The 26,045-nt window shown below is 42.2% G+C and overlaps 1 protein-coding gene across 2 annotated transcripts in view; it reads right to left on the bottom strand.

Moving 5' to 3' along the window:
* The window catches only part of pag1 (phosphoprotein membrane anchor with glycosphingolipid microdomains 1), a 45,461-nt gene extending 19,705 nt beyond the window's left edge, over nt 1-25,756 (bottom strand). Inside the window, exons 1-2 of one of the 2 annotated variants that reach the window (XM_041053645.1) lie at nt 25,525-25,756; nt 13,692-13,804 (exon numbers count right to left, since the gene is read on the bottom strand). The gene's annotated coding sequence lies outside the window, so the exon portion shown is untranslated. The remainder of the gene's footprint in view (nt 1-13,691; nt 13,805-25,524) is intronic. The other variant, XM_041053644.1, reaches the window with a different exon arrangement.
* Between the last annotated feature and the right edge of the window lie 289 nt (nt 25,757-26,045).

The raw sequence follows: 26,045 nt of genomic DNA, 5'->3' as shown, positions 1-26,045 counted from the left end.
ATGTTCCCCCAGCAGATAAATGTTTCCCTTCCTGAGGTTCTTCATGATTGAAAGAGATAAAACAACCATGCAACCAAGAATCTTATCTTTCATTTGTACACATCATCTGCATATGCTGGTTTTCTGTTCTTCCTTTTTTTTTGCTGCATGCACATTTTCTCTGTACTGTACTAAAACTAAAATATTTTGCAAGAGGTGAACTACATATTTCATATATCATTTTACTTAGAATTACTGTTTCACTGCCTTTTGCCTTGTTCTTGTGGTTATCTGGAGGATCTAGTTTCAAGAATTCAACCTCATCTCCTCTCCCAACCAGCTGCAAGGGCACAGAAACAGCAACATGTGTCTCCTGTCTTCACCATAAATGACAATGCTCCACTTTCCATAAGCATTTCTGTGCTCTTTCCGGTCCTGACCTTGCAGAGTCATTACAGTCCACAGAGGCTCTGTGCATGTGTGCAGGGATTGTGTAAACATGTGTGTGTGCCTGTAAAATCTGCCTCTAGTTAATGTCGCACAGCCCCAAGGGAAAGATGCATTTCCTGTCTTCCTCTCTTGGTTTTCGAGGACACTGATGACCCAGAAGTCTTCAGAAGCCTGCAGATGTTTCTTTCAAAACACGCTTGGAAACACAACTGAACCAGAAACTACTGTATTAAAATTGGATGAACTCAAAACTGTAACTTAACTGAGGCTGGATCACCTCTGGCATTTTGCCTCTCTGACTATAGCTTGTAAAATATAATTTTATGACAAAGGGAGGATTGTAGCCTCACTTTTTAAACAAATAATTTTATATTCATCTGAAATTCTCTCATTTTTTTTGCATCTCTGGTAAGCTTTTTTCCTTCTCCTCCAAATTTATCTACCCTTCTATTGTCCTTTTTGTCAATGCCCCGAGGCCGTTGTTCTGCATTTGAATCATTTGACTTGATTCTGTGAGCGTTCGTTCAACCAAGCTTAACAATGTGCGTCTGTGTGATCCGCTAACACACTGTGTGGAAAGAACACTCACTCTCTCATCCTTAAAACACTCAAAACCTTTCAATTGCAGTTCCACTTTCCTCCTTCCCTCCTGTCTTTCGCCTTCATGATAAACAGTTTTCTCAGGCTTGCTCAGTTGTGTCTTTCTTACAGATGATGAATCTTTCAATTTCAATTCTACTTCGCACACTCCCTCTGCCCCTGAAAAAGGGGAAGTGTGTCAACAGTGTTAAGAACTTCACCCACTGGTTAAATATAACAGTCTAGAACTCCTAAAACTGCTGCTGCTGCTAGAACTTCCCCCTTGAATATGACAAGCAACCACTTTTCTAACAGCATGGCAGCGGTCAGGGGTGTTTTTGCCACACTGCTTAGCAAGCGAACATCAGTTCAATTGCAATTTCATGAACTGAGCCAAAAGATTTTTTTTTTTTTTCTCCACGTCCCGACAAAGCACTTTTATACCCCTCACTCCAATAAAGAAACACATTCTGCCATTGTCTCAAATTGATCAGCTTTGTGACAGCGCTGCCGCTCAGCTAATAATAAAATGCTAAAACAAAACGGACTTCAGTAATTGTGCAGCGGAGCAATTTACAGTGATTAAACAAACCAGCCAAGCGTGTCATCCAAATATGTAAACGGGAGAGCAGAGAGAGAAAAAAGAGATGGATTGTTGTAATGATTTCAGGAGTTGTCACTCACATTCTAAGTGACCTTCTTGGCAAACACTAATGGCGCGATGGACGGGGGCGTTGAGCTGTTGAACTACGGGAATTTGAGGATGAGGAGCATGGACAGGGCTGCAAACTGAGGGTGGGCTAACAAAGGGTGCCTGTCTGTCTGTGTGTGAACATGTGCATGTCTTGTTCATGCGTGTGAGTCATTTTGATTCACTCTCACCAACTAAACTGAAACTAAGCTCATAAACTGATCTTTCACCTCTTTAAGAGGGAAATGAAAATATTAACTGCACTTATGCAAAAAGAAGGATATGCGCATGTGTTTGATTACATTTATTCAACACTGAACGCCTGCATGCATAAAATTTCTCTATCACTGTCACCTTGAGATGAAGATTAGCATTAAAGGGAATCAGGAGTAGATACGACCACATCATTATTCAGTGGCATTGGCCTTTATGTGCTGAATAGCCGCCAAGATAAAGGGATTATCAGGGTGGATGGAATAGGATGAAGGATGTCGTGTGTGAGTGTGTGTGTGAGAGAGAGAGAAATCCACTGAGGTAATTCATTCTAAAAGCTGCTAATGAGATGCAACAGATGCCCGGAGATGCATGATCTTGCTCTCGCTCCAACAAATACGCGAATGAGGAAACACACGGACAACACAAACACACACTTTCTCTATCAAAGACGCATTAACACACACAAATATAATTCTTTCCTCTTCTAACTCTTGCAGACACACCCCTGAGCTGTTGAGGCTGCACAACTCTGAAAATTGCCACGCAGCACCAGCATCATTTATCTCCTCCTCTGACACCAGCCTTTTGGACAAAAGGCACAGGGCAATAGGGGGGATTAATAGAGGTGTGTTTCTGTGTGTGTGAGCAGAAGAGCAACAGAAATGGAAATGTGATCCGTCTTTACAAGCCTCTAACCACAGCAGGGGTGGGTTATTAGAGGACCCAGACAGGGCGAAGGGCAGAGGGCCGGACCCTTCCGACCCTCTGTTATGTTGGATTGTAACACACTGGCTGAGCTTAAAAGGGAACACAAGTCTGGTTTGCTAATGTTGGTGTGTGTGTGTGTGCATATTTGAGAAGAGGTTAGAGGGAGGACAGAGGAGAGTCAGGAATGAAAAAGTGAAGGAGTGGAGGGAGGCTGAGGCCCGCTGATGTGGCTTTTGACCTTTCAGTGCAATACATTTTTCAGACATACCACACTCACACACTCAGCTCTCTTCGTCCTGTTCTGACTCCGCTGGTGGACCCCCCCCCACACCCCCGACACACACACATAAACCACCAGTTCTTTCACTATCTGCCATGTCCCCTGTTCTGTTTTCTTTCTCTTTCCTATGATTTATACATCTTTTCTTGTGCTACCTTTCTTTGTCTCTGTCTCTCTTCATCCTCCTGCCCTCTCCTGTCCTCTCTCACCTCTCCGTCTGTCCCCCCAGACCCTCATCCCTCTCCAGACCATAGCATATTCAACATGTCTGCTACCCCATAAATATATGGTAAAATATGGAAGCCTGCAGGGACTCAAAGGGCACATCTAGAATCAGAAACACAGCAGGGGGTGGGGCGGATGGCGGGGTAGGGATCGGTGGAGGGATGACTGTGGGGGGTTACAGCCAAACATACATGGCAACCTCTATATGAGCAAGGAGGAGGGGGAGGATACTGCAATACATGGCAACCTTCAGAGAGCAATCTTCAGATTTCTGGTTAAATCTGTCCAGCGCACGCCTGAGCAACTCTGGAAGATTGTGTGAGGCAGATGCCGCCCTGCCTCCACCTTTTTTCACGATTCCATTTGATTCCTCATTTCACAAGCCCAAGCTTACTCCATATTTCTTGGTGGTAAGTAAAGAGGGTGAAGAAGAGGCGCTCCAGGTCAGAGAGGAGGAATCAAAACCAGCAGCAAATTTGGAGAGAATGTGCACAACATTCTTGTTTCTCCTTCCTGTTTTCAAGGAGTAGTTCTGCAAAATAGACTTATTTGCTTTCTTACTGAGTTGCATGAAAAGATCAATACCACTCTCATGTCTGTACGGTAAACATGAAGCTACAGCAGCTGGTTTAGCTTTGTTTAGTTCGGCTAAAAATTAGCAAGTTATAATAATAAAAAGATATAGTGATTTTTAGACTTGTCATCATATAAAAGCAATTCTCTTTTTTTCAGACATGATAGAATCTCCCTCTTTAACTCTTGGAAAGACACACAATAAGTGTAGCCTACAAAAATGTCAAAGTATTCCTTTAAGCTAATAATATTTCTAACAAGTTAACTGCATTATGACTAACAGTTAAAGTGGGCTGTTTGACCAACTACTTATCACTTGTCACCTGTTGGTTGCCAGTGAAGACAGCACAGAATGATTATTTGCTGCAGATGCCTCTTTACAAGCACAACTGAAACCAAAAACTGCATAATCACACAGCTAAACCTCCTCTGTCAACAAACTGCTTCCTATATTCAACACCTACATGAACTAGAGCGACAAATCATGTATAATAAATACATAACGCGGCAGAATACTTATTTACAAAGCAGCAGTGGCTGTCACAGCCCTTCTCAAATCAGTTAATGGGGGTGGCTCAGTGTGTCCCGAGGGAGAGCTGAAAACCAAATGAACCAACTGAATGTGCATCAGAGCAGCAAACAGAACGCCTGCTGGTGGCGGAAAATCTGCTGTCAGTCACACACACACGTACACGATTATTTACACACACACACATGCAAGCACACTCGGGAATTTAGACACAAAAATACAGCGAGAAATGGACACACACACACACACACGGCGTCATCCGAATAGAGATGAACCAATTAGCAGGCGACAGACAGACATCAGCGTGACAGAAAGAGATGGAGGGAGAAAGAAGGAAAGAGAAAAGTGAAAGAATACATTAAAGCACTGGGTGTGCAGGCAGCAGCCTAAGAGGAAAACGCGACTGGGACACCTTCACACTGACACTTTCAAGGAAGCTGAGGTGGCCAGAGGCAAATCCATTTTGACACAGTGGGTGGATAATGTGGCAAGATGTGTGGAGACAGCGAGGCAGACAGAGGTGACACTCACTGATATTATTCACAGACTGACACAGAGGGACTGAGAAGGAAAGTATGTGGCATACAGACACAGGCTTTCATAAAATGAATAGTGCTGATCAACTGTGTACAATACAGATGGATGACAATTTAAAAACCCTTTAAGTCATCTGAACTCCACTGGCAAAGATTAACGCAAAACTTGAAGAGATATTCCCTCATTTGGTGTGGTGATGATGGTGGTGAGAGCTGTCCGTGTTCAACTAGGTTCCAAATCTGGTATGGTCTTTATGTAGCATAGCTGGGCCTTACACCAGTGAAGCTGGCTTCTTAAGCAACCCTCTGACTCTGTGTTATGTTGATGGATGAGAAGTCTGCATCTATTCCTGTTCTGCCATTTACTGGCTGGACAGTCACCCCAGTTGACTCATCACTGGTGGTTCACCGGTATGTCTCTCAAGAACAGGTGAAAATTTCCAGTAAAAACAAGTAAATATGTATCTGGATAAGGGTAGATTATACGATATGTATGAGTCAGTCATCAACAAGTTATTTTATCGAGCTAGGTGACATGTCCTATGACCAATGTTGCACTGAAAATGCATTACACCCATTTCTCAGCAGCACCTCAGTGAGTCACAACACTAACTTGTTCACGCAGGGGACATGAGAGTTTGCTTCATTTGTGTTACATAACATATCAGACATATCTCCTATGAACTGGCAAATTTACACAGCCACCAACAGTATTTACCCACTGACAGAGTTATATAGTTATATATATTTACTGTCACTACGGGACATTTTGCTAGTGGAGTCACACATTATACAGAGCCTGTTACACTAAGGCTTTAGCACTTATTTCAGCAAACCGAGCCTGTGGCCTATATGAAAGCATTTGTGCTTCTTCGAGACTGTCCTTCGAAGAAACGCAGCATCATCAGTACTTTCAGCAAATGCCCAATGATGACATACATTTACCACAGGGATGTAAGAGAAATGACTCATGTCCATCAGGACCACAGGAGGAAATTGTGTAAAGTTGTCACAGAGCCACAAAATCTGCAGTGACAGTAGTTCAGGTGGATTTAGTAATTATTTTAGCCATGACAACAAAGAAACCTTACCCTTAATGCAGCAGTTACTTTAATCCAAACCATTATCCATCGCCTGCACTTATCCAAGTCATTTTTGTGGCTTCTAAGGCAAAAACTAACGCAGTCATTTTAATCTGTCACCTGCTGGTATAAACACCACGGTGCACCACTCAGAACACACACGTCTGAACTCTAACCCAACACACACTCTTTACGAGTGCCCCTCGAAATCAAGAGCCGTTGCGTTTCAGAGTTTGTAAATTACCTCTCAATTCTCCTGACCGCAAACTCATATTAGCCCATTAGCAAAGCCCCAGACACTTAACACACTGCACAACGCACACACTCTCCACACTGCTCTGACCTCTTGAGTGCTGCTGATGGGGATTTTCTTTCCTGATGCTATCAGCCCCAGGTGAAATGTCAAATGCAGCACATGACATCATATTATGGAGACGATGACTTGAAGTTATAGCTTGGTTACTTAAGAATTTCCCAAGTGTCTATCGGCATCGCATCAGTTATTACGAGTCATGCTATCAGTGCAGACAGGATGTTACTCAGTGTAGATTTAGACTTTCTCAAAGGAGGAAGTATAGATAGTGAGTGAAGTAAACCACCTCTTGATCTTTGTAACATGGCATCTTCTCTATTAGCTGTCACTCCAGCCTCTCTTCTCTCCTGTTTACTCTCCGACAAAACATAAATACAGTGAAAATAATGTTTGTTTTTGTTTTTGTTTTTTTTTAAAGAGCACAAATCCAGGCTTGACTTTGTGTGACTGTTGTTTCTGGGGATTAAGAGGGAAAATAGAAAAGACAACATAGTTCAACATAAGCTGACACAGCAAGGAGAATAAAATCATCTCTTGAGGAGGAATTAAGAGTGTGAACAGAGCCAGAGAAGAGATTGCAGATTTTGCCCTATAAGCTGCTTGGGCACAAAAATGACAGCTGCAGTCTCTGCTCTTCCAACCAGAAATTTGTTGTGTTAAGATTTCCTAGAAATCTTGATAAGAGGACTGAGTTTGGAAGAGGGAGAAATGACAAACTTTAATTTGAAAATAAACACAGAGGATGACTTTATATAAAACAACTGTGCTCGGGACACAAAGCTGACAGGAACAGGATGGTGCATTCAGGTGCAAACAGTTTATGTGAACAACACATCTGAACTTTAAACTCCAACAGGAGTTGACTTCAAAGTTAGAGAGTTCATCAGGATGTGTGTGTTTGTGAAGTTTGGCCAGGAGTAAATGCTGATCTGAGGACAGTTACTAATTGTATTCCAGAGAGAAATCTAAAAATACCCTAAACACACACATTCACACGTACCTTCCCAAGCAAATAAGCTAGGGAACAGAGGATAGAGAACAGGAACCCCCATGAGGAATCAGTGGAATGTAAACAGGCCACCCACACGCATACACACACACAAAATCACACACCCACATATACACACACACACACACACTTTCAGAGTGCTTCATCAGAGGCCGTGAGACAAGGGCCACATCTGGAAAAAGATGCCCCAGAGAACTGTGCAGTTTGTTGGGATTGTCCTCTTGGTTTACCCCCTGTCTCTTCGCACTGTCCTCCAAAAGGCCCCATGAGAGGTTATAGGAATGCAGCTGCATTCTGGGAAATATGTCAACCTTCACCCCTTTGTTTTGTACTAAATGTACTTTGTACAAAATCATGCAGAATTATGGGTAAAATGATACAGCTGCAATCAGCTATACTGAAGACATTAGCGTCGGGGATAAAGCTAAAGCTAAAGCAGGGGTACTAAGACTTATTGAAAAACTCAGACAGTATTATTCTTATTATCCCTCACCTTAGTAACGTGGTTCATCTGTGGTGGACACACACACACACATACACAAACACATAAATACACACTCACATATACACACGCCATACTTCATTCTAATCCTATGCATGGATGGTTTGGATGAGTGACATCAACCCTTCTCCTGTTAATAAAACCCTCTAGGTCACACACACCACATTCTCTACAATCCTGTGTGTGTGTGTGTGTGTGTGTGTGTGTGTGGTGTGTGCGCTGACACATTGAGTGGCAGTTCACATACCCAAAATGCACTTCAGAAGCTTTTAGACAACTTTAATCCTATACAATTGTAGCGCACAAAGCTCAAACTTCAAGGGTAGTGCAGTGATCAGGTCTAAATTTGACATGGTGCGTTCAATAATGTACACAGAGAAGCCAAACCCCTGCTGCCTTTAACACTTTCTCATCCATATGATGCCATTGTTGTGTTATTAGGCCTATGGCCCACATAGCCACCTGCCATCACCACAAATGACTTTCTGGGTCGCTGGGGGATTATTGTAGGGCTAACGCCAACAGCTCACAGTCCTGGGGGCCACAAATGGGTCAAACACTGCTTCATTTCAAAAGCAGCACAAACAATGAAACAGGCAGCAGTAACCTTGAGAGTTCATTCCTTAGAGATCAGAAATGCACACGGGGGCTCTTTGCACTTAATTAGTAGGAACAAGTCTAGACAAGCAAAAGTAAACAGAAGCTAATTTCCTGTGTTTTGGCCTCGTCCCGTGGTTAGCCTTGTCACTTAGCTTAGTTGAGCTACACTTCCTTATGCATGTGGCTACCCCAGCTATTGTTCTGCTGACAGACCTCTAATAAACAGCTGGTTTCAGCCCATGTTAGTGGGACTAAACAAGCCACAACCGCTGCAAAAACAGGCTCACAGGCATTTGAAGCTGTCAAGGGTGGACTCTCATTGTTTAGAGCGGGAGATTCTTTCTTTAGCAGGGAGACAAACTCTCGCTTTCAAGTCCTATTATAGTGTGTTTTGTCTGCAAAACTGTCCATACAGACACTGACTCAATTGTTTTGGAAAAACCTCATGAGTGAAAGAAAAAATATTTCAAAGGGAATATGAAAGCCACAAAAAAAAACATGCATTTTTTGTGATATCTAGCAAGAAAAGTGGGCTGAAAATATATATTTTTAACATTTCAAGGGTAAATCTAAGGTTGAAAGACAAGTGACTCTCTCAGGAACCTAAAACCCAAGAAAATGTGATGGAACAAATACTTCATGACGGCCCCATTAAATTAGACTGAAACACTAAAACTCAAGCCAAGAGCCCTTTCATGTGTAGCTCCATAAAGGTAGAGGAAGTTATAACAGATGTTTGGAGTTATTCCAAAAAGCCCCTAAACCCATCCTCTATGACTTCTACAGGAAATGAGAGAGATGCAGTGAAGGGGAAGAAGAAGACGCGAAATGACTGCTGAAGTACGACAAGACGCTGGGAGACTCAATTTAGCCCCCTTGAGAAAACTGCAGAATCTCAGCACCTTTGGGAGAACATAAAAATCGTCTAATAGGAGGTTATTTACCCAGGATCTATAGCTCATGTTGCACACAGGTATACAATCCTAACTGAACACAGAGGAACTTGTTATTCGCCTCAGAGTTTACCCTTATGAATAATTGAACAACGCATCGAGCTGCTGGCCCATATGATGATTCAATAATGAGCTCCATAGCCTGATTCTGAAATTTGCTGAGTAGAGAGTCACACAGTTTCTGGGGGGAAATATACAGTTTATTGGTTGCAAAGTTAGGAGCAACAACCTGGAATGAAAAAAAAAACAAGGCACGCATGGTGTTCATTAGTGCACTGACCCATGAAGAGGAGCTGCTGACAGTGCATCTATGCTTATAGTCTTTTAGCATTTGAATGTAGCTTCATGGGCCTGAAATGACAGGGAGATCAATTTCAAATGTCAGTGTGGCTTTTTAAGTGTCAGTCCATCCAGTTTAAACAAGTTTAAACAACTGATGAGTTCACTGACAGAAAAACAATCAATGACACTTTTTTTCTGCCACAGACAGTTTTTATGGCAATTTCTTTTTTGGGGTTGTTTTGAGTCTAGAGAATGACAAGATATAATGGAAGAGGGAATTGGTGTTTGCTGGAGTCCAGCTAGTCAGCTGAATTTTTTGTTGTTGTTGTTTTTGTTCTCACATTTTAGACACCAAATGATTAATCATTTAATAGAGAAATTAAATGGCACTTACATTGCTAGTGAAAATAATTGTTAGTGGCAGTTCCAGTGACATGATTCCTGTTAGAATATACAGTATGACAGTTTTGGCTTTGATGACATATGGTCAGCATTTGTCAATGTGTGTGCCCCTACGAAGAAACAATTAATCATAAGTTACTTGAAAAAATATACATTAATAATTAATGAAAATAATTAAATTAGTCACAGCACTTTAAACAAGAGACCTGTGAAAGCTGTGGGGCCAAACTGAATCCATGACTTTGACTGAGAAGCTGGGATATAGGCAGGATATTAAAGTTTCCTGACTGCTCCTAGTCAGCTGTGAATGAATTCTGAACTGAGAATGTAATTGTTCCACAGTTGATTTATGCTTTCATGTGAGAGAGCCTGTGTTTAACCACACATCTGTACGAGTGTGTGTTTGACATACACCCAGGGGATCAAGAAAAGCTTGTTAACACCCCTCCTGATGTTCAGAGGACGAACACCCTCCCCGGGCTTCGTTATCGCTCGGCAGGCCATGTCGCACCAAAGCAGCGTGTCCCCAGTAACAGGCTGTAAAAAAATTACAATGCATATCACCGGCCTCAGAGACACCCAGGGATGCCCTGGTGGATATAAAACAACCTTGAAGTGTGGCGTACGAGAGTGTGAGATGACACATTCACAAGAAGAAAATAAATACAAGTACACACAAGCTTTCACAAGCACATTACACATCGATTATGCCAGACAACTGACTGGCTTTGAACATCACTGGAATGTGTCCGGGGTGTGTGTGTGTGTGTTGGAGTGTGTGTGAGCAGGTTTGGCCTTTTCACAAGTTTATACAATAACTCATATTCTGTAATCATGTTCAAGTAGCACTGGCACTGAAAACACCAGAATTTATGGTTTAGATGTTTAGAAGGCACTGGCAATGTGTAATGGGACATTTAAATAATACTATAATAACGCTATAGTAACCATATAGTAATGCCATAAATGTCACAGGTAGACTGTGACTAAAGCAGTGCCAGCTGCTGTGAATACCACAGTCGCGAATCACTGGCAGCAACTGAGCGATGAACACCTCTTAAACACACAAACATACAGTAGAGGGAAAGTTGTGTGTGAGTGTGAAGGGGGGGTCCTGCTGCTCATTTGTTGTAAGTCTCCCATAAGCCTTTACTCTACAAAATGACACAGCTGCCAGACATATCCTCTTTGCTGGCGCCTCAAACCTCCACTCCTTTCCTCTTTAACTCTCACAAACACACACATCCACACAAACTCAAACACACACTCTACAACCACAACGTATCTTAAAACATCAATCCCGATTGAGCATCATGATTATTTACGAGCTTTACAGTAACAATAAATGACACCGTTGATTAAAGGGATTCAATCGTTTACAGTGAAAAAACACACGCACTCATAACTGTGAAACTCAATAATTGGAAACAAACAGGAACTCTGGCCATAACGTACGATTTGAAAGTGACTAACTTTGATAGAAGTGACTGGCTTGGTTTAGACCGGAGTAGGAGGAAGATGAAACAGTGCGCTTGCTTCCTGTTTGCAAGGGCAGAACACACCCTGTTTATGCAGCAGTTTTATTTAACCGACAGACAAATATCCACAAGTACACAAACTTTGCTTCCTATTCCCCAAATCGTCTGTTATTACACTCAAGGCGTCTGCACAACTTAGTAGCTGGGTTACCTTTCTGAGTAGCAACTTCTGACAAATCCATACATAATCAAACCCTAAGAAAGCTCATTTATTTGGATGAATCCAAATGAAGAGTACCGTATAAACTTCATGACTCTTTGGAAACCAGTTTAATTTTTAAATCAAAATCTGTGACTTTAATTCATAAAGGCAAAATAAATTCACAACTCTCTCCAGGTACAGCAGGAAGGCGAGGATGGTGAGGAAAAAGAACAGGAAATCAGGATGCAGAGAGCCCACATGCCTTGCTGGCACTTTGGTGATGCCAGTCTGCCTATCCATCCCCTAGCAACCCTGTAACCCAGGGCGACAGGACCTTGACGATGAACAAGCACAACAGAACTCGGTGGTTCTCCATTTGCTTGTTGCCAAGAGGCTGATAATGCGGACCTTTCAGAACTGCACACATACACACTGACAGGCACGCACAGGCATAAAAAAAGAAAAAAAAACACTTATGTATGCATGAAGACACAATACAAAGACATGGACTGACACCTCCTGCAAACACATCTACTCACACAGTACATCCACCCTTTCATACCTGAAGGTATGAGAGGGTGGAAGGAAACTCTACACTTATATACATACACACAGTTTCTCCTCTGTGCCATTATCCAGGTGATTGAGTTACTGAGACAGTCAATATGCTACCTCACACTGAGAAAGAAAAATCAATGCTGTTACTCTATCCATGCAATTCATCACCAGCTAACAGCACGAGACAATTCGAAAGACTGTTTGGGGTCAACTGACAGACAAAAGTCAAAAGAAGTCAGAGCATGACGTGGAAAACCTACTTCACTTAGTAACATCATGTTAAGGAATGTTAAGTCCAAATATGACTGTATAATGTTTGTGAGCCCTGCCTCTATATTTGTGGAGAAGAAGCAGATTGTGTGTAAAATACTGACTCAGATTCAGCTCTACTGTGATTTGCTCTCCTGCAAATTCTTCTTGATGGAATCTGTGCGTGCTCGGACGACGCTGTCAAGCTCGTGAAGCACAAGCAGGCTAACTCTGCTAGAACAGATGAGCGAGCTATATGCTCCCTTACAACCATCAGCGGATGCAAGATGACAGCGCAGAAAACGAGTGCGAAAAAAGCTCGGAGTGAACCGGCAGCGCCGACGTCAGAACAAATGGGATGTGAAGTTTCTGGAACAGTGTTGGTATTGTTGGGAGAGCACCGCAGGGGGCTTTATGTTACAATCTCTGCATAGCTTCTGTTTATTGATAGGATATGGGAAAGCACAGAGTCTGCACATGTTAACTGACAGCTATTTTGCTGCTAGTCTGAATATCTCACGGCAGAATAATCCCACACTGTCCAGAAGTTTCCTTTTTCCCAACACACCTCTGCAGAGATGAAGCAGCTGGGCAGGAGTGCCGTCTGTCTGTCTGTGGAGTTTGTGTGGCTTAAGCCAGCTATTATGGCATTAAGCCGGAGAGTATTGTGCATGTAACAGGCAATGCAGAGTCATTAGCGGTGTTGCTTTCAGCGTACAGCATGCTTAATGAGAGGGCACGGCCACGCTGTCTGAGTGATTAGTTACTGTGGAGGCTGAGGGCCAACACTGATTTCTGTGTGTATGTGCACAAGGCAGGGGGTTTGTTCATTTACGTGTTTGGAGGGAAAGAGGGTTAGGTCTCTTAGTGTGAGTCAGTCATAAACAGAGACATGAAAACCTAGACTGATTTTAGAAAATCTAATCTCAGTTTTAAATCTACACATCACTTTTTCATCTACACGTCATAAGAAAAACCCTTTTACATCATGCTATTTACCCACTGACACACAGCCAGAGATCTGTATTCAAAAGCTACCCCCTACCCACTTTGTTTTTTTTAAGAGGCATTGTGTGGCTGAGAAGAGTCTAAAAATAACCTTTATAACACGGTTGAAAAGAAGCTAATTCCCCAGCCTCATTTGTTGCTCTGAGTCAGGCTTTTAATTTACCGGTTTATGACCGGACGTGTGTTTTATAGCCACGGGTCTGCGTATGTGTGTATAGCATCACAATGAAACGGGGAAAAAAAGTGCTTATGTGGGGATGGGAGAGGAGAAAACTGAAAAATAATACCCAGTGGAGGCTGCTGTGGAATTCCCCCATCCTGCGTCTCTCCTGCTTTAGCGCTGCAGCAGCCACTGCAGCCTGTTCTTTATCGAACGTGACACAGGAGGACTGAACAGGTCCTATTTATGTGAGATAAAAAAACAGAACATCAGACCGTTTTTTTTATCGCTCCCGACAACTTGAGAGAGAACAATTCTCTGAACGTTTATTCAAATCGGGGAAACAATGCAGCGGCAAAGCACAGAATGAAAAAAGACCTACAAACAGCCATCTGTATGCAGGGATTCAAAATCAGCTTATACCAGTAACTACTACTGATCCTTTTTTTAAAAATATATAATATTTTCTCACATTTAATGTCAAAATCATTTAATCAACAATAATCTTCAATTAAATATGAATATAATTGTTAGTTAGTTGAAGACCTGACAAGGAAAAAAAAAGACAAAATTCAGTCTTGGTTCAAAGAACCCAATTTTCTGCTCAGACACTCATTCACATTCCACTGACACTTTAAGGATTTTGAGATGATGCAATTTCTTACCCAAAACTACACAGAATTACAAACTGTCTGCAGGGTTAGAGAGCCTGACATGAAGGATAGACTAAGACTGGGAAAATATTAGCTCTGAGTGCTAAGAATTTCTAAGGATTGTTATGTCTGGTGAATTAGCATCAAGTAGCTCTGATTGCAACTTGGATTTCCTGCTGTCATTTTCTGGTCTGCCTGAGAGTTGCCACTGGCTCGTTTCTCCAAATTCCTCTCCTTTTCCTTCCCTATCCTCTGCTCCATCTGTCCATTCCTGCATTCCTCCAGACCCAGAGACACTCCTGAATCAATCTCTGAATGATTCATATCCAAAGCTCCACCTTAAATAGAGCCTTTAATAAAGTTAAACTGATATCCTCGTATGTTCTCCAGGGGAGTATTCGTGTTTGAATTTCTGTGTCACGTCTCCCCTTTTGTACAAAGAATGTTTGCAGTTGAATATAACAGACGTCTACTCCGAGCTTCGTCCTAAACTCTGTCAACTTGAAAGAAGACACTGGAAAGCACTTTACTTCACTTGGTTCCACTTTTTTTTTTCCATCTTTCCTGTCCTATTTTCCACTTTCCTCCCCTCCTCTTGTCTCCCTGCACCTCTTTTCATCTTCACCCCTCCCTTCTAATCCTCCATTTTCTTTAGCTCTCCCTCCTCCCATCATTTCCTCTCCTTTTTCCTCCCCTCTCCTCGGTCCCTCAGTATTCATAGAGAGCTCATGGGGGCTGGCTCCGGCTCAAAACCTTTTTTATGTCGCCGGTCAGTGCAGCTCAGCACAGCACCCTACTGTGGTGGGTCTCTTCGTTTTTCAAGCTCACATCTCTCTCTTTTCAAAAGCTCCTCTCTCCCTCTCTCTTGCACTGAGTTCACTTCCTTTACCAGAAACTGGAAGGTAAACTGCTTTCATCTTCCCTTCCCTCTTTTTCTTCCTCTTGTCATAACTCCCACTCCTGCTATCGGAAGAAAAGGTGCAGCTTCCGCAACACAACTCGAGCATTTAGGCTTTGTAGGCATTTTTCAAACGTGTTACTCCCTGGGCCATACCTGTATTCTTCACAGCTTCACTGAGCTTTGGGGGAAAAAAAAGATTATACAAGTGAAAGATAAGCATTTTGACAAAGCTGAGTGAAGATGCAGCAATCAGGGTTCAACTGCAGCACATGACCTAATGTTTTCCATTTCCTCTTGTCCTCACAGTATAGTCTTTTAATCCCCCGCTGTATGTCAGGGCTGCAACTATTATTTCCAATACACCATAATCTGCTAATTTTCTCAATTAATCAGTCAATTATTTGGTGTATAAATCTACAAGTAGTAAAAAAAAAATGCCTCTTACAAGTTCCCAGAGCCCAAGGGGGTGTTAGGTATTCAGTTTTCTGTCAAGAAAAGCAGCTGATTGTCACATTTGAAATATGATTTCAATCATAAATCAGGCCAAAGAATAAGAAAAGACACATTAACTTTAAAGTAAACTATAAAACAGGTTTATAATTTGTAACTAAAAGTTTTAGTAACACTTAATCATCATCTCCTGAAGCTATAGGTCATTAATGCATTATACCACACAGACACACATACCACACTCTGGCAACCCAGACTCTGTTCTTGTTAATGGCTTATAACTGATCTATAAAGCATTAGTTCTCAGTTAATATCAATTAATTCTTGTGATTCTTGTTCAGTAAATAAAGTCTTTCAGTGGCAAATCTAAGAAAAACATCGGGGACAGAAACTGAAAGGTCCCTCGCTTACCTCAACAATCAACTCTTTGTTCTTCCACTTGGCTCAAACATCTTTTCTCTTATTCTATTTACTCATTCATTCAGGACTCTCTGTCTGTGCCACTCTCTCGCTCTCTATATCTTTTCTTTTTTCCCCCTCTCTCTCTTTCTCTTCCTTCCTTTACATTTTGTTATTGCCACTCTGATAGTGAAGCATATTTACCACAACCCAGCGGAGCCAAACAACCAGCTTATTCAAAGAGCTCAGCAGTGACAGAGATAGAGAAAGGAAGGAGGAGGAAGAGGAGGAGAAGGAGGACGGAGCAGGGAAAACAGAAGAAGACGGAGAGTAAATTCCCTGGATGACTTGCAGATATCAGTAAGCAATGCCCTCATTTCGGAGAAAACACAACATGTGCAAACAGTCCTAATGGTTATAATTGCATCCTTCTCAAGCTTTCCTACAATTCTCATGTTGCAAATTGTTGCAGTCAGACTCGACCACACAAACACTGGCTGCCTCGCTCTCATCCTCCCATACACACACACAGACACAGACACACACACATCGCGCTCTCTGGTGACATAATGCCCTACAGTCCATTAACAAATACTCTCCCTGCTGTAAACAGTCATTTGCAATCAGACTAAAGGCTACTCTCTGGAGAAAAATGGATAAAACCAGGCAGTCATTTCCTCTGTACCAGCCAGATTATGGCTTCAAACAATCACACACTCTGAGGCAAGACAGCAAATCAAAACTGATCACTTCCTTTATTGCTAGTATTAAAGTGAGGGCAGAGTCACTCACTCACTGAAAAGACAAAAAAAAAAAAACATAGGAAGTTACCTTATCTTTCATAGTAGCATATTCACTGGCAGACTTGCTTGTTCCTTACTGAAAGAAAATTCAACAAAATTACACAATATTTTATGAGTGGGTCATTCCAGACCACTTTCTGATACAACCAGGCCTCTAGTGCTGAAAACAAGCAGTCAATGAGAAGGTAGTTGACCAGGAACAATTTGATAAACTATTCATGGTTTTAGCCATTTATCAGGCAAAAACGGGAATCGTTAGCTGGTTCAAATGTGAGTATTCACTGCTTATTTCTATCTATTTTATAGGCTTCAGTTAATTGGAAAAAGCTATCAGCCAACCAAACAAATAAGAAACAGATAAATTAATAATGTAAATAATCAGCCTTATGCTGAATGGAACAGAGCATTTAAGAGAATATTCTTTCTTTCTTGTGCAATATTTATATATATATATAATATGAGGTCTATTTTGGCCCCTTGGCTTTTTCACCTCATCCACATTCATTTCTCTAACCTCTATCCAATCAATTGAAAAGAAAAAGACCAAACTGCACTTTAAAAAAATAGTAATAATGTTTGACCCTGGAGAGCTCTATCTTTCACTTAATTTCCCACATTTCCCCCTTTTCTTTTCACACCTGTCTGCTCTTCACCTTCTCTCAGCACATTACTACATTAGATGAGTGTAATAACCTTGGGGACAGCGGTTTGGAAAGGCTGGCCATGTAACATCAGCCTTGTACTATTGCATTTTATCAGAGTGCAGGCATAGCAGAGCACGTACCCACACCTTGTTTGTCTATGGCTTATATTAATACGCCGGTGCCCGTAGAGATAACGGGGGCATTTCCTATTATGAGCCTGCTTGGGAAAAGGGAAGAGGGAGGTACTCTTTAATTATAAGCAGGACAGGCTGTCTTTGTGAGTGTGTGTGTGCCCGACTGCCTCTGTTGAAGATCGATGCCGCTCGTAGGGTTGGTTTCGCAGGTTTTCATGATTTCTTAGAGACTGGTGGTAACAGAGGGAAAGAGTACAAGAGTGGCTGATTACAAATATAGAAAGAGGAATGGAAAGGAGACAAACTGAAGGGAAATGTGAGCAAGTGAGACACTGTGACAGAAGGTCAGAGATGAGGGTTGGAATGCAAGTCAGGAGGAGGAGGAGGGACAGGTGAGGAAAGGAGGTGATAAGGGAGCGAAAAAGAATAACGTACACCGGTGAGAAAAGGAATAAACCAACATATAGAGCCACAGAAACAAAAAAGAGGAGAGAAAAATGAAAGTGAGAACGACAGACACAGACAGATGGAGAGAAAAGGTGTAAAATGCTGTCAGCCTGCCCGAGGTCCTTGGTGATGTATGGAAGCCAATCCTGTGGCCGTCCCATCGATCGTCTGACTGCACATAGACGGAGCAAACAACGACCCTGTAGGGCACAACTATCACCTGATAGTGTGTGTGTGTGTGTGTGTCGTTGTGTTCAAGTTACATGAAATGAACACAGAACACATTAACCTCACAGCATGCATGTTAGGTGCATGCTAAATATACAGAAGTCAGAGGGCTAACCAACAATTATCTCTTTGAGTTTTATCTTTTCAAATCAAATCTCTTCCCAATAACCCTCATTCAGCTCCAGTTATAAAAGATCCATGAACAGACATTTTATTTCTCTCCAAACACACGATGCTGAACACCAAACCCCATAAACACATGATGACCGTATCAGACAGTGACAACACTGCCTCACTGTCTTGTGTGTTTCTAACTCTATAAAAACAAAACAGTACAAGATAAAAATTATTACTTGCTCCATGTTTTCACAAAATGTGATTGTGTTGTGTCTGCAAGGATGCCAGACAGAAAAACAGACAAACAGATCTTACACAAAGAAAGAGTGTTCTCACAATGGCAAAAAAAAAAAAGACCAGACCCTATGGAATACAGACAAGGCTCAGTACGTGCATAAATGTGCATGGAGACCTTTGTGTGTATGTCTGTGCTTAACGTGCATGTATATGTGTGTACAACTTGTATAAGCGTGTGTGCACCCACCCTGCACCCTGCAGTGCTTTAGCCCGCAAGAGTTGGAGGTGAGGATCCTCCCCTTGGGTGACATTACAGCATCCCACCCCTGCAGTGTGTGAACGTGTATGCGTGTGTGCCGCATCAGCAAAACTTCACACCAAGGGGAAGGGACAGTCTATACACACCCTGTTCCACTCATTCACATCTACAGTTACCTCCCCTCACCTCACCTCAACCCTCCACACACATTTTCTGTTCATCATTTGGTCACCATTTGTTCCCGACATATTCATACAGGCACTTACAGGTGTTACGAATTGTCTTTGTGGTGTTTATTGAAAGTAAAGCCACACCTCCCAGAAGTCTGCTTCTGCTACAGAGAGGATGTTGCTACTTGTACCCCTCCCAGTCCTTGGCATCGCTCCATTTCACTTGAAGAGCGAGAAGCAACAATAACAGCAGACAGCTGCCCTCAATAGCAGCGAATGAGCATTCAAACAAGGGAAACTAACACGAACCTGGAATTATTTACAGTACATCAGTAGAACAAAGCTGAAGCAAAGCTGCATCAGTGTCCAGGCAAAATACAATGATTTTCCTGCCAAATCCAACCTGGTGGAACACAATGTAGAGGCACTGTAAAGTACAGCAGAGGCTGCCAGTCTTCTCAGAAATGAGTTTTGGAACTGGAAATGTTTGCAACACAAAAGGGAGGGAAATTTGAAAACATGCAGGGATTTTTGAAGGAAATACACTCAGGAGTACCTAGAGAAACATATGAGATATCATATCACATAGAGAATTGTATATCTACCTAGAAGTGTTTTTTTCCTCCAACAAAAGGGGAAAAAATGAACCTGTACCTGACAATAACTGGCTATCTGGAGTAATCTGGACATTTTCTTTGCAAACACAAGTGCTGCTACATTTCTCAAATGTCATTCCTATGCTTTGAGCACCATAACAAAAATTCCATTTACCTCCACTGGATTGGGTTGACAACAGAAATCTCAGACAGATCTGAAAACCTTATCAGACGGAACAGAAAGCATTTGCATAGCTAGAAACCAAGAGGTAAGTGATAAAACATGTTTTACAAGCATGAAGGTTCCTTCTTTACCTTGGTAGTTTGATAAAAAGAAATTCTCCTCAAGGTCCACCAACTAGGTTTCTCTGGAGATTCCTGCTTTTTGCTGTATCGCATGGCCTTCATCAGTGGATGAGGCTGTCATGGAGAGATTTTGTTTGAATGGGAGCTCAGTAGCTGTTAAAATTTCATCAATAGTTCTTTTAGAACTTGGATAAAGCTAGGCTAGCTGCAGCCCCCTGCCTCTGGTCTTTATGCTAAACGTCTTCTGGCTATAGTTTTATACGGTCCATACGAACATGAGAGTGGTCTCAGTATTCTCATGCAACACTTCGCACGAAAGCAAGTAAGTGGATTTTCCAAATTGCGCAACTATTCCTTTAAGCATGAGTGAATTCTTTACTTTAGAAATATTAGTTTGACAGAACAATCCCAGTTCGTGAGTTACTTACAAGCTTTTTATGTCAAAATCCAGCCTCATGACAATTGAGCCGGCTCCATGTACTGATGAAGACCGTGTCATAGGGTTCAAAGCTCCAAATAGAGCTTTAATCTTCCCCTACACGAGACAGCAATGACAGTGTACCAGAATGCAAATCATTTCCGATTCTAACATCAGGGGATGAATGCATAACCGCTTGCGTTACCCACAATTCTTGGGGAAGAGGGACTCTGATTTCCCATTAGAGCTCCCCCAAGGCAAGCTCAGTTAATCGCATCTGCAGTGTTTACTTGTCTCGAACACGCCACGCTCTCCCTCACCCCGCTCGCTCTCTGTCTTGCTCTGTCACACAGTGGCACAGAGGTGAGGTCTGTTTCTGTGCTGTAGCAGAGAGACAGAGACAGTCTGCGCACAACACAAACACAGCACCAGAATAGTTGAACACAAGCTGAAACACCCTGTTATCCTTGAGAAAATTGCTAAGGGCCACCGTGAGTTGATAACAGTGCGCGTGTCTTTGTGCTCTGCTGTACTATACCTATGAAAGAGGTAAACAATCATGTAATATGTGTGTATAAGTGGAACCTGGTGAGTAGGCAAGTGTGTTTGAAGTTGTACGTTTCTGTGAGTGTTTGAGATCCGAGACACTATCCAAGATGCGTGCGCGTGCTTTGGTGCAAGTGCACGTCTGTTGGCATTCATGTATGCGTTTGTGTGTAAGGGTGCATGCGTATACTGCATGTGCAGGGGTGTTTGTGTTAGCCATGAGCGAGTGTACATTGTTTTGGCTGGAAAGTGTGTGTGCGTTTCTGGGCAGGATCAGGCAGGATTCCAGCTACTGTACGTCAGGACAAACAAGTCTGGCTTTAACAATGTGTGACATGTTTCTTGCAAAGACACGCACACATACTCACACGTGCACAACACAAACACATACACACAAACGTGAGATTTGGCATTCCTAAGGTTGGTGTGCTTACATAATGAGCTCAGCTGCTATTTGTCTCAGAGAGATGAAGCTGTGAAAAGTCTAGCTCTACTACAAAATCCCTGACTGAAAGACTGAAACTCCATATTTTTCTGAAAGAAGAGATTCATCCTGGTTCAACGATTCGATCCATCATCGATTAACTAGAGTAATATTTAACATTTTAGTTCAGCAGAGCATCAGGTACTTTCCCTGCTTAGAGCAAGTTTGAATTTCCTGATTTAACAGAGGTGTGAAAAAAAAGCTATTTTAAGACCAGTACCTGTCATCCGTCTTTGGCATCTGCTGGTTTTTCTGTGGGAATTTGCATTTCTGAGCCGAACATGGCTCTAAACCTGTTGAAGATTCATAAACGCTGTCAAGTGAACCCTTTGAAGACTGTGTATGCGTGTACTTTCAGAAGAAGAAGCGCTATGGGTGCTCTAATAAGTACTACAAATGGCATTTCAAAAAGCATAACAAGTGCCCTTTACTCTGTACAGAACAAATGAAAAATCAATTGTGCAATAGTCAATAGAGTTGAGGAGAAAGAGAAGAGCCCCAGTTATAACCCAACTGGTGCACTGTAGATCAATATCCTCTTCTTACTATTAGAATTGCTCTCTCATTTTTTTTATTCTCCTCATCTGTCACACCCTCCATCTAATAGCTTTTTTTCTTCCTCAATCCACTCACTCACTTTGATTGAACCTGTTTCATTTTTCACTCTGAATCGTCTCATCTGTGCAAGCAGAGGAGACAAGTCCTTTCCAGCCACCGCCCCTGATTCACCTGGAGCGAACAAGTGCAAAGTTAATGATCATTTCTCCACCAGCAGCTAGTTGCCTTGTGTTAGAAAATGACAGACCTCATAGAGCAAGATTAGAGGTTAAAGATAACAGATAAATGAGCATCGCTGAATGAAAGGGCTAAATCTAAAAAGATGCCAAGGTACACTGGTGATAAAGAAAAAAACTTAAATCATAAGAAATATTTAGCACTCACTCATTACATTGTGTTTTGGTAAAACATTAAATTAAAAGTACTGCGAAGATACAGCATCAGCTTTTGTGCAGAAGTTGCAATGGAGACTTAAATCCACTCACATCTGCTTGTGAAGCGGCGTATATCTAATGCCGGTAAGCACAAAGTTTATATTAGCTGCACATAAACACAGCTGAATGTTTCTATGTAACAGCCAACAGAGGCATTCCCTTAAACACTGTTTGTTGACCGCAAATGGCTGAGCCTATGTATTAGTGGCTCTCATGTGTTTCCTCTTTTTTTTGTGTGAAAACCCTATATGTAAGGTGAAAAGCCACATCTTTCTAAAGTTCTAAAAACAAGTTTGACCTGAAAATGTATAGTACAAACTGTACAGAGCAATCTGGGGCGTGTTGTGTTTGAGTTTGAGTTTCTTTCCATAATAAGCCAGGGGGTTTAATGTGCAGACCACTCCAGTCGCTTTGCTACTATAGTTCAGCATAAAAACATAGAAATTCAAATCTGTCTCTCAGCTTTTATCACATGAAATCTCCTCCTGATCAACACATGGGAAAATAATTACATTTAGCTCCTTTACTTTGCTCCGTTCCAGATCAATGAGAGAACAAATACTCGTTGCAACACCAGCACAAAACAGTATTTTCCATTTTCATAATAGAATCCTGCTCAATCCAAAGCAAGCCTGACATTTAACAAACATTCAGTGCTTCGGCAGTCACAGCAACACACACACACACGCTTCCTCCAGACTCAATCCGTGGTCTAATTCCCCGAGGTGTGTGTCACAGATGGACAGGGGTGTCAAACAGGGCATGCAGGGTAATTGCAAAACCTGGGTGCAGAGCCTAACACTCCACTGTTTGCCTACCAATGATGGGGATGGGGTTCTTGCTTGTTAAAGCCTAAGCAAGTGTGAAATGTGTGTAGTCTGCTAAATGACATCTTGACAGCCTATGATGAAACTTTGCTTTCACAGCAGTCAGACAGAGTGTGATTATTCTTTATCCTTTCAGCAGCAGGAGCTTCAGGGTCCAGCACAGAATCATCACTGTGTTCTCTATCAGTCTATCAAACACATTATGGCCAGTTTTAATGAGCGCACAATTACAGGCAGCTGTTCAGCCCCGCCCCTCCTGGACAGGGAACAGTTTTGGTCATGCAAATGACTTTCTACAAAGTCATTTTACCACAAGGTGCTATGACTCAAAATCTGCGATAAAAGTTACAGCAGACTGCTTAGGTTAGTTTTGTTCTAATACTGTTTCCTGAAAGTTATGAACAAAAGGTTACCCATATTAACCCAAACCAAACTCTCACTGGACTTGCTGGTGCAGTTTGGTAAACTCCTTGGAGAACGCTCTCAGCCCTTTTGCTCCTCACTCATCTCCCTTCTTACAAGCAACAGCTGCAAGTATCCAACCTTGTCTCCATTCAAATACCAGCATTAGCAGCATGCTATGAATACTCCAGAGCTCAGAATGTCACGAAGCATTTGCCATGCTGCTGTCCCCTTACATTTGCCTCCATGCAGTCACCAGCTCACAGACTGACAGAGATGTAGTCATGAACAGACATCCAGCTCTGACCCTTTTTAACATGTGAGCTTTATACTACTTCCTTATTAACATAATATTATAACATAAGGTGTTTTTGAGGTTTTTTTTTTTTTTTTTTTTAACATCATTCAAATAATTTGCTTTCCATGCTGGACTCAAACACTGAATGGCATCTATGTTAGCTGTCATTTGGTGTTTGAATAAAAGCTCATTTTACGCATGACCACAAAACCATGCAAAACACAACTGCTACAAGTCTCACCAGGCAAGTGGGTATTTATTTACAATGCTCCTACAGGGAGCATTGACAACAGGGAAGTAGGTGACCAATTTCATTAATGTTTAGCACATAAAACAAGGAAGTGGAGAGAATGTAAATGGAAGCAAATAGTGTTTGCTGAAGTGAATGTCAACTTCTGTGAAGACCAGGCTGCTGCAGGGTAGATGGAGCGGCAACAGCTCCTGTTCAACAACTGAACACATCGGCACTGACCGACAGGGGAAGGGTTCTATTGGTGGCATTTGGCACTATGTCTGTGTGTGTGTGTGTGTGCCTATGGAGAATTTGGGAGGGGGGGAAAAGAGAGAACTTGAGAAGAACTGACAGAGTGTGAAAAACAGTGTTTATTTATTTGGCAGGTCAGCAGAGAGGTATTTCTTATTTCCGATTACAGAGAAAGATAGTCGGAGACTTGTGTGTGTGCAGCCTCTGTCTCAGTGTGTGCTTACATCATCCGTGCAACTACATCCATGCGTGCCACCTTTGAGCCATTTGGGAAGAGAGGCCTTGTACTTGTCAGTGTCAATGAGGACAGTGCTGTTTATGCATGTCTGCGGATACCCAGGGGGCTCAGTAACATCCACACAACCATCCATACAGTACATGGTGCGATGTGTGTGTGTCTGTGTGCACGCCCTTGACTACAACCAGTCTATCAGTCACCACAAAAGCTGATTTGCATCTTAAAAAACAAGTACAAGCATATATCTGGCAGTTATGAGGACCAATTAGTTTCCCATAAATGTTCTGGTCTTCTGACCCTTAAATGAACCAGTCACATGAGGACGGATGCCAAACCATATCTAATTTCCCACTGTAAACAAGGAGATAAACAAGAAGGAATAATAAGTAAATGGGGGCAATTTAACCTCACTACCACAGACAAGCCATTAATATAGGGATATTAAAGCTTGTAGTCATGGAAATCTGAAGGTAACAACATCTTTTATCCAATATAATATTTGTCTAAAAACTGAAGCTACTGTAGCAGAGAGACTTTAAACGACAGGCCAGTTTTTTTTTTTAAATGACGAATTCAATGAAGATGGGTGCAACTGCATTAAACTGACAACTTCTTTCCAAAATCTTCCCATTATTACCGTCACCGCCCTGTTTACTATTAACGAGACACGAAACGTTTTTTCGCAGAGGCAACAAGTCCCCGATCCAGCTGGACACAAACCGCTACTCACATTCGGTTTCACTGCGACCGCTGAGGCTGCCGCAGTCACAGCTACACTTCTCAGTGAAGTTTCCCAATGCGCCCACACACACACACACACACACATTCACACACTGGTGCCGCACTGACATGATTATAAAAAAAAAAAAAACAACAACAACCACAAAAAAGCACAACTTTATGTGGAGAAATGAAACGAGCCCTTACCAGAGACAGAGAGAGGGCTGTCCAAAAATCAGCATTCAGTGGCTGGTTGCAGAGAAAGTGGTTGGATTTGTTTCAGTGCGTCTTTATCCGTCTTTATCTGAAGCTTCCAGTGTTGCGTTAAAGAGACGAGAGTGAGCCGTTGTCGGACGAGGACACACGGAGCGATGCGACTACGTTCTTCAGCCTGCGCACATTTCTGGACATGAGAGACACACCGAGATGTTCAGTTCAGTCTGCTCCGCGCTGAGCTCCGCCAGCCAGGACGCTGGTGGGAGGAGGAGGAGTGCCAGAGAGCGGCCCCGCTAAGCCTCTCGGGAAATGCAGTCCGCCACGAACACGCCTCGGCCGCCTCTTACCATTGCAGTAGGTTACAGTAGTTTCACTGCAGGTCTCTTCTAAATAACTTCTTCACACTCACAAACACATAAGTGAGTATGTCAAAGGATTATGGGAAAGCTGTCAAACGGAATCCTGCACGTGGCACACAGGTCTCTCTTGCTGCTGGTATATTTTTGTTGTAA

The sequence above is a fragment of the Toxotes jaculatrix genome, chromosome 13, assembly GCF_017976425.1.
Source record: "Toxotes jaculatrix isolate fToxJac2 chromosome 13, fToxJac2.pri, whole genome shotgun sequence".
Lineage (NCBI taxonomy): Eukaryota > Metazoa > Chordata > Actinopteri > Toxotidae > Toxotes > Toxotes jaculatrix.
This window is presented reverse-complemented; position numbering and strand designations above follow the sequence as displayed.